Consider the following 9,804-nt stretch of genomic DNA (forward strand, 5'->3'; position numbering starts at 1 on the left):
AACAAAAACAAGTCAAACAATCCAACAAACCACCGTCGACAACGACAATGATCGTGAGCCACGACGGCAGTTTCGCTTGCGTTGGCGATGATGCTGACGACGATCATGGCGATGACGATGATGGATCTTGGCAGAACGGAGACGGAAGCACGGGGGAGATCAAGAGTATTACCAAAAAAAAAAAAAAAAAAAAAACAGCCAAACCTATTGCCACCGCTGTGTTGCACACATTGTGCGATAACTGCATCGGCCGCGATGCAGTGGGGGATAAAATTGATGCAATTATTGTAACGATCGAGCGCACTGAGGGAACGCAAACGTACTTTTGGCGATTGTGTGGCGGCTAAATATGCCGATGTGTTGTCTCCGATCCGCACCCTGGTTTTGTTGTTTAGTGAATGTTTGCGTTTTTTTTGTACGCTTCTATTTGTCACAAGTTCATCACAATTTTTTTTTTTTTTAACGAAATGCACAATCCGAACAGCATCGGGTGGGTTGCTGCAACATCGACGTGAAGCCCAACAACTCCGAGAACCAGAACCCAAATCAAGAAAAACAGATTAGATCTACATGGGGGTGGTGTGTGTGTTGACGGTGGGAGGGGGAACATGAATCTTAAGGTGTCTCAAGTGGTTTTTTTGTGTAAATCTATCATCCTCCGTTCATTATTCATCGTGGCGTCGTGATGCAATTCGCTGTGTGCGCAACCTGAACGCAGTAATGACACCCACCGCACTTTGCGCCGGTAATTGTTGGGCGCGTGGTGGTCAGGGTGATCGACCTCCGTCTCGTCAAATTTGACAGCTCCATTAGCTGCCTCCGGACGGGGACGGCGTTCCAAAACGCCAGTAGCAAAAGGGGCGGAACGGGAGATAATAAATTCATTGCACTCACTGACGATCTGCAATAAAACGCATAAAGAAATGATCATGGAAGACGAAAAATATAAAAGTAGCACCCCTTGCAGTTCTGATTAGATTATGAAACCAACTGCAATTTATGCGGTCTGATAAATAAGTTTTATAGGTCCGATGTGAGATTTTGGACTGAAGAAGCTGTCTCAATCAAATGGACATAATTGAGGCAGTGCAAATTATTTGAATAACCTCCGTAAAACAATTTTTCCCGTTAAATAGAGATTACAAAAATAGAACCCCGAAAATAACTTCGTGTGTATTATCTTTCCATTGCTCGTAAATCAAATTTTGCGTTTGCAAATTACCTTTCTTGCCCAGTGAGCAATTGATGATTCAAATCGTCTCCTTATGAGCGCGTTTTGATGTCCATATCAAAAAGAACAATGACCATAGAAGGGTAATTTCGGTAAACCACCAGACCCCCCCGTTGCCATGTCACCTCGATGAAACTCGGTAGATATTTCGTGCACGTTCAGCTTTAACGTGTGCAGATAGAAAATGCGCACCGTTTATGGCCGTTTTAAAGGTTCTTTGCGGCTAGAAGCTAAAGGCAAAATCGTTGCCAAATTTTTGCACGCCATCCAGACACCGCAGTCTCGTCGCCACTCCGGCAGCGTATGTCGAATCTACCTTTTCTCTGTGATGATTGTGGCGGCATCGTAAACCTTTTTTTTGTAAGTAATCCTTCCAGCCCACCGTCGTGTGACTGCGTTCCGATAAATGATGCATTTGAGTCGAGCCGCAACAACCGAATCCTACACGCACCGCTTCGAACAACGTGTGTGCCACCCACGTGCAACCAAACGAAAAACCCCGACACTTGACGGAGACACTCAGGCCCGACCCGACGATTCCTATCTGTCACAACATCCGTTTACATCCTCCAGCGGGCTTTTGACCATCGGGAAGCACGGGAACAGGGGCGGCGCGTTTTGTGGCGTGCGTTCGCCGAAGTGCCGACGCGAAGGACCATAACCACCTTTTTTACGATGCCTATGGTACGTGTGCCTACCAACCGCTGGTAAAAGGACATGCCGGTATTCGCCGGAGCGCACTTATCGACGCCATCCACTCGCCAGTCGGAGGATAGCGCATAGCTGCACAGCGGCGGCACTTATGGGCCGATGAGTCGTTTAATTTCGGCATCGTGCTCCGGTCAAGGGTTGGTTTGTTGGCCACAGGATTCCTGCCTTCTACTCAACGAAATGGTTGAAATCGACTTTTAATTAAAATGCAACGATTCACGAGCCGTCAAGTGGTGTGCACGGTACGAGATGGCAAACACATGCATCACAGCACGGAGCATAATAAGAGAAGAAGTGGTAATCTAGAAGTTCATCTGCGGAAGCTAAATGTAAGAAGAATGACGGGAGGGAATGGCGGGACGGTTGTAATTTGGCAAGAGAGGCAAGAATCGGCTTAAACCTCTACATTCTAAGTTGGCGGGATGAAAAACTTTCGTTAGGATTGTTCTTTAATAGTCCTGTTCCTGCGAAATAGTAAATAATATTTACCATATAATGTTATAAAACAATTTAAAGATAATCGATCAAAAGGTAAGAAAACTCCATATTACATATAACAGATATACTTTTCTATCAAGCAAAGATAACCAAATGCTTCATCAAAATAAGATAAAAGGCGTGAGTTGGTCGCCGTTTTAATAAAGAACAAATCAATTGTTTCACTAAAAACCTTGCCATTATCAGTAATGGTTTGCCAAAAATTATTACTTTATATCCAAAAAAAAAACAATAGAAATAAATCAAATCCGTTACCCTAAAAGAATTAAAATTATTTGTTTTTCGTTTAGATTTCACTAACGTAACCTGAAATGTGTATGGCTCAACAATTGCTGCAACAACCATTTGCAGTGGACCATTTTTGATAATATTCAAAGCAAACAATTGATTTAAAGCACTTAAATAATTAGTTTTCAGGGTTTGGTCAAACGAACTTTTCCCGATAAGCACGCAATGTTTTTAGTGTTATCTACAGAAGTGATAAAAAGGAAATTGTAAGTTCCAACATAAGTTCCCTGCTACAGCGTCTATTTATGACTTTTATTTACTTAAACTGTTATTCGAATGACTTTTTCAATCCCTTATTCTTCCATGAGATCTTTCAATTGCATTCCGTTGGATCTTAACATCTGACACTTTCGATTTGCAAGAATATTTAAGTTGACACTCACTTATCTTCTCCAGCCGCACAGGTTTGCCATCCCTGCTCGCAAGACCACCCCATACAACACCTGCCAACCCTGCTCGCTATTCAAAGCCGAATACTCATCCTATACGGACCTTTCATCAACCGGAACGCGCATTACCCAAGCCGATGCAGCGGGATATGCAAATCATCTTGAAGCCGTTTAACGATTTTGTCTGTTGATGGAACCGAGAATGTAAAATAATGGGACGCCCAAAAACTCAAGTACCCTGCACATATGCACGGTGCTCTTGACCATTTTCTTTCCCCTCGTGCCGGAACAACAATAGTCACCCCAGTTCTGTCCCGAACGGGCGCAGCTTCGCGTACGACTGCAGCACCATCATCCCGACAATGCGGTGCAATAATGCGCGTATGACGCTTTTGCTGGCCGCGAAAAAAAAAGAGAAACCTTCACGCAGGTGATTGAACCAAATGGAGGACTTATGCCTTTAGCGTTTCTTTTTATAGTAGGAGTCTCTGCCATCGTGCCCCTTAAGGTGGGTTTGAGATTCTTTTCTTTTCGGTTTGCATCCATTTGGTAAGAAGCTGTGTGGCGCACTTTTTTGCCTAATTCTGTTTGGTTAGCTGTCAAGTTGTTTTATTGCTGTCTTCCGCTCCCAACATCACCCACCGATCCACCGTTCCCCCGACGGCGACCGGCGTCGATCAAGTACGGCCAAAAAACTCGATGGCGTCGACACGATGACTTGATGATGATGGATTTTTCTTTAATTTTGCACTTCCTTTCCCGGTGCAGTTCCCTCCCCAATGCAGTGGAAGGAGCGCGTGTGGCAAACGATTTTTCACTTCTTTTTTTTTTGCTAACTTTTGCATTTCCTTCCCCCCGCTCCCACGCGCTGCCCAACGCGGAATGGTGAACGGTTTTGGCCATCCCGAATCCCGTGGCGGATGGAAGAAGGATGCAATATAAATTACTGACGTGCGACGTGAGGGCATACTGGATCTCTCTTCGCTGTTTTTTTTTTTTTTTTGTTGTGTGATCCGCTTCTCTTGATCCCTTCCCCAAGCACTCAAGTGTAGGCTCCTCGATCTCGGACGATCTCAACGTCAGCGTCTTCTGCGCAGGCAACCTCTCGAGGTTTGACTGATCCGAGTATGTTACTGACGGTTCCGATGCGCCGTGCGCGATCGGAGGAGGTGCCCTCTTATCCATAACGATCGGTGGATCGCCTTTCGGCGTAGGAGCAACGAATTAAGTTGCATCGATGAGATCACGAAACTAATTTAATTAACGAGATTATATCCAACGAAAGCCATCAAAATGATTAATTGGTCCTATGTGAAGGAGCGGGCACACTTGTGGCAATAGAAAACAATCTGATAAACATGACTGTAAAGCTTTACAGATAAAGGAGGAGAAAATTATCGATCCTTATTATTGTCCACAATTTATTTTATGTCTCTCTGTCAAAAATACCACCAGCAGTTTTCAATTGTGGTCCGAATAGGCATGCAACGAGCAAGTGCTACAAATGCCAGTCATAAATGAATAATCTAAACCATATACAACGATTAGCAACGGTGTCATAAATGTAAGGTTGCAAAACCGATCTGGCACGCAAAAGCCACCAAATCAGCGTCGTCAAGATCAATGCAACGAGTGACTGCAGACGGCTAAACACACAGCATGGTATGTGTATACAGAGCGTGCGTCCACCCTCGGGTGGACCTGGCTTTCCTAGGGACGGGCTCATTATTTTATACACCTTGATAAAAGTGCAGCGCCACGCATGATACACCGACCCAAATCCGCCGAAGCCCTTCCAGCTGCTGCTGCTGCTGGCACGATGATTTATCGTCGCGATTAGGCAATGGCCGCCCACCGCCCACCGGTTCGCGCAGGAAAACTAAAAAATATGTTTTGCCTCCAACCGACTGGTGCCGAGGGCTGCCTTTCGAATCCGCTCCGTGAGGAGGCCACCGCGGTATCGACGGGCAGCATCTAAATGGGCATCGTGATTGCTCTCGCGGTATGGTAAGTGGGTTTCTGTGCGCAAACAAATTTATCTGCCCTTTTTATGGCATGTTTTCAATTACCTTTTGCAAAACAGAACACGTGAAATGTTTACAAGATTGGGTTACTCCTGCCTACGATTAACCATCAATGTTCGATGGAGATAAGCGAGATTAAAAGATAGTATTCGAATTTTACACTGAGCTTCGTTTTGTTCCTATAAGATTTAGAATCCTAATTCAATTAACTGTGTAAAATGTTGTAAAAATTACATGTGCTGAGCAATATTGAGTTATAATTCAACAACGTTAGAAAGAACAACTCGCGAAAACCCTGGTTAGTGTTCCAAGTGGGGTTGTTATTTATGGCATGTTAAGCCAGTTAGAATAGACACGGGTTAATGGAATGCAAAGTATAGGGTTATCCCTTCGAAACCTTTTCATTATCCTACAAAAAATCGTTTGCCTTATGCAAAGAGTTGCGGAAAAATGCTTCCAATCCTTGTTGAAATACCTCGACAACAGAATAAAACCCCGAAAAGGCACTTCCAGCAGCAGCATCCATTCCCTTCCTTCCCTCCACATGTTGATCTCGAAACATTCTTTCACATGGCTTTTGAGTGATTGAAGTTAGTTTTTGAAGCGTTGCACTCCACAAATGCTGCCTTTTTTCATTCTTGAGATCCGGTATCCGGCTCGTGGTGCGCCACATTCACCGTGGCTCGTTTTGCACGCCGACGAACGAACGAAAAATCCCAATCGAATGTTCCTCCGACCGAAGACCGACAGCAAATCCAAACCCCCTTCACGGATGCACCTCCAATTAGCAGTTTGGGAAAAGGTTTGCCAAACCAACAACCAAACAATGCACCGGGTGAGCATATTTGTGAGCGCTTGGCAAAGATGCGAATGCATCTCCCCACCGGGGCGTGAGTGCGTTGACCTTCGAGACAGGAAATGCTTCACCAGCGGGGAGCGATTCAGTTTGTAAATTTTGACAGTCGGGTGTGAGTTTTGAGCAATGGCGAGAAATAGCATCATGCGCTGGGGGATGGAAATTTGGAAGTACAGTCGAAGTCATCTCCGTTGTATCACTTTTAATTAGAATCATGCTACCTAGTTCTTCCAGGTAGCACTCAGTTGTGAAGAAATCAATAACATTCGCTTTTCCGTCCAACGGTTCGGAAGACATAAACCGATTCTACTTCAATCGCTTCTTGCTTCTCCTGGATCACAAAATCATAAGGACACAACTTGCGACCCATTCGTACAAAAAGGCCATTCTTCACCGTACAGATTATCAAAAGAAAAATGGTATCCAAAATTTGCCATTGTAGTTCCGTTGTTTTAATGTTGTTATTTCAATGCTTCCTGTACTCCCAAGCATTTATTTATCGTGGATGTGCTTATGCTCACCTAGTACTTTAATTGCAGCATTTTTTATCACTATTACTTACTTCATCTTTTTCTTAAAAGCCCTGTCACAGTCTTATGCATCACTTGATTTAGCTTAGATGTATGTTTTTAAATTACACAGCGAACATGTCAATCTTGATGTGGTGCTAAATTAACGCTGAGGTTAGTGCCAATATACACAAAATATGGTCCTTCTCCCTAATATGCTTCACTATGAGTAACAATATCACCTGTGCCACTAGTGAAATTTACAGATTTTTCAGCTAATGTCCATCTATACGCAAGCAGAACGCCAGCAAAAAGTGGATGCAAAGTTTATTGCGTTGCAGCTTTTAAAGCTACTGATTTCTTGACCAACGAAAGCACACTCCAACGGCGAACCGTATCCAGGACCAACTAATGCGCACCAACGACTGTCACCGGAAGCCCGAAAATCCTCGAAAATAAGGACGTTCTCCAGCACCCAAACCACCTCTCTCCGTTTGTCGAAGCTCGCATTGACAATGTTTTCCGTTTTAGCTTTCCCTTCTGGCACGAGAACGAGTTGAGTAGGTCCCCGGGTGGCTACGAGCGTTCACCAACAGCTACCAAGTCCCCGGCCGGTTTTCCTCACTTGCTACTCCCCGGTCCACGGGGCAGTCGGCACGGTCGATTCCGGCTCCGGGAAAACCGGGCCTTCGAACTTCGAACAAAGAAACTTGTAAACATACGGAGCAGCCGCGTCGCTGGCAGAGCAGAACGCGGACAAGGATATTCCGGACAAAATATCCTTGAACTCGAAAGCCGAACACGTGCCGATGGGCGCCCGAATCGGGCACGAACCATTTCCAGCGTGCATGCGGAAATAATCCCACCTAATCCGCCCCACTCGTCGGAAGAGGAAACATCGGGCTGGAAAAATGCGTCAAAGGAAGAAGTATGATTTAAAGTTTTGACTCGATCAATCTCGAACGTTGACGGTCCATCTAGCGCCGTTAGCCAAGACCTAATTGTTAACTAAAATGCTACTATTGCATAATTTCACGCTTAGTTCTTGCTGCTAACGACTGCGTCACTGGTTGATTGCTATCGTATCGTGCACGTTGTAATGCTTGTGTGCGTAGCTGATGTATTAATATAATTTTATCTGTCGTTACACACGTGCAGACCACCTCCCGTTCGCAGTTACGATAAGCAGACTCTGAAGATTGCGTGGACAATGTCAACGAACAGTCTCTTGAGAAATGGTTGAATTCCCTTTACTGATAACTTTGTTTGCTTACTATAAAACAGGTAACGAAGAGTACAGTTCCGGAAGCAAATCGAACAGTGTTCCGCGATCTAAAAATCAATTCACGCACATTTTATCTCTCGGCGTGCGGGGAAAAGGAGCTGCGACACGTGTCTCGTCAAAGAACATCAGTTCGTTACGCAACACCTAATCGAATTCCTGCCAGCAACGTTTTGCTTTCCCGCACCGATCCAATCATATCGTCCTTGGAGCGCGAAGAATGTGAGAAGTACGATAAATATAGTAAACAAACCCTTGGCTCGAAGGGATGCCTGATCAACGCGCACTGGCAACACTGTACCTCAAGCGAAGCTGCAGCAGCACATGCCATCACTCTCTCACACGCACAGTCACCCCTCCGTGCTACCGTGCGTTCGTGTCTGCCCGCTTACGGCGATCGAACACCACAAACGCGCTGCTGTTATGATGAAGGAAAAGTAAAAATGCTGCTAATAGCTCCTGCGCAAGGATTCGCTTGAACGAATGCAAGGGAATCGAATCGTTACACTCGAAACTGGCGTGTGTACGGGAATGCCCTGCTTCCCAACAACTTACCTTAACAACTAGAATGCTACCTTCCTTGCGAAGGAAAGGTGATTCCAACGTTTTACTAGATGATAGTTTTACCCACAGAGCACGAAGCACACACTCGCGACACTTTCGCGATGATAATCTTTTACACGGCACAGCACAGGGCCGAGTGCACTGCGTCTATTGCTTGTGCAATCCTTCACGCCAACAGCAATCCGGAAAAGAAGTGCTCGGGGAACCGATATTGTTTGTAGGGCTGTGGCCCCTCCACAGGGGGAAATGATATGGCAAACGAACGACTGGGGACACCGTTTCACGCAGGAAACTGGTTCCAGCAGACGCTCCGCTAAGCAAACGCAACACCGATAGCTTTTTTCGCCACTTTGCAAGCTGCTTTCCTTTCACTTGGAAAATTTTCTTCTGCACCACGTTTGACAGCTGTAATATTTATGTTGGATTCAAGGTTGATGGATAGGAGGTTGCACCATATCGAAAACGTTGACAGCATACACAGTTCACCATTTTGATGAGCGAATTCCAAAACTTGTCTATATATTCTGCGAAACGGGTGTGGTCAAGAATTTCGAATCAAATTGGTTTACAAAATGCTCAATGGCCGAAAATATTGGCACATGTTTTCTAATGCATTTACGTTCTTAAGGGACCGTCGCCTGTCAGGAGCTGAACTCCATATAAAAAAAAACCTTGCGCGATGTCGCGCGAATCGCGCTAGTTTTTTTTTTGTATGGAGTTCAGCGCCTGTCAGGCGACCCCGAGTAACCCGGGGTCCACACTACCGCGCGACGTCGCCTGACAGGAGCTGAACTCCATATAAAAAAAACCTTACGCGATGTCGCGCGAATCGCGCTAGATTTTTTATGCATGGAGTTCAGCGCCTGTCAGGCGACGTCGCGTTACGCGACGGTGCAGTCTAGAAAGCGTGTTACGCTAGCTTAAGCTAACGCGTAAGCTCCTGTCAGGCGACGTCGCGCTGTAGTGTGGACCCCGAGTATGGAGTTCAGCGCCTGTCAGGCAACGTCGCGTTACGCGACGATGCAGTCTAGAAAGCGTGTAAAAATTTGATGAGATTGGGATTTGAATCATATTTGATTAGTTTGGGATTCGTATCAGATTTGATTTGTTTCCGTGTATGATGTTTTTTGTGATTGATTTCAGTTTACTCGACTTGGGCGTTGGTTTGAATGGATTGGACAGAGATAAAGGTTTTAGCACGATTTAATTTAGGTTCCAAAAACATTCATGAACCTATTTTTAACAAAGAAATACAGTAGAATGGATACGAATAGGGGGTGACAATTATTCAGACCAGCACCTGATTTACATTTTCAGCAGATTTTGAATAAAACTATCACTCTACATTGATAATCTTCTTATACAATGTTACGTACAAAAATAACTGTACCCGCTTTTCAATGCCTGCGAAGAACATCGTTTCCTCACGTTAGTAGATTTGTATGATCAACA

At 45.0% G+C, this 9,804-nt stretch overlaps 1 protein-coding gene across 1 annotated transcript in view; it reads right to left on the reverse strand.

Annotated features, from left to right (window-relative positions):
- LOC131259724 (steroid hormone receptor ERR2) overlaps window positions 1-8,718 on the reverse strand; it is a 33,533-nt gene extending 24,815 nt beyond the window's left edge. Inside the window, exon 1 of the mRNA XM_058261298.1 lies at window positions 8,344-8,718. The gene's annotated coding sequence lies outside the window, so the exon portion shown is untranslated. The remainder of the gene's footprint in view (window positions 1-8,343) is intronic.
- Window positions 8,719-9,804: the final 1,086 nt, after the last annotated feature.

Source organism: Anopheles coustani, chromosome 3, assembly GCF_943734705.1.
Source record: "Anopheles coustani chromosome 3, idAnoCousDA_361_x.2, whole genome shotgun sequence".
NCBI lineage: Eukaryota > Metazoa > Arthropoda > Insecta > Diptera > Culicidae > Anopheles > Anopheles coustani.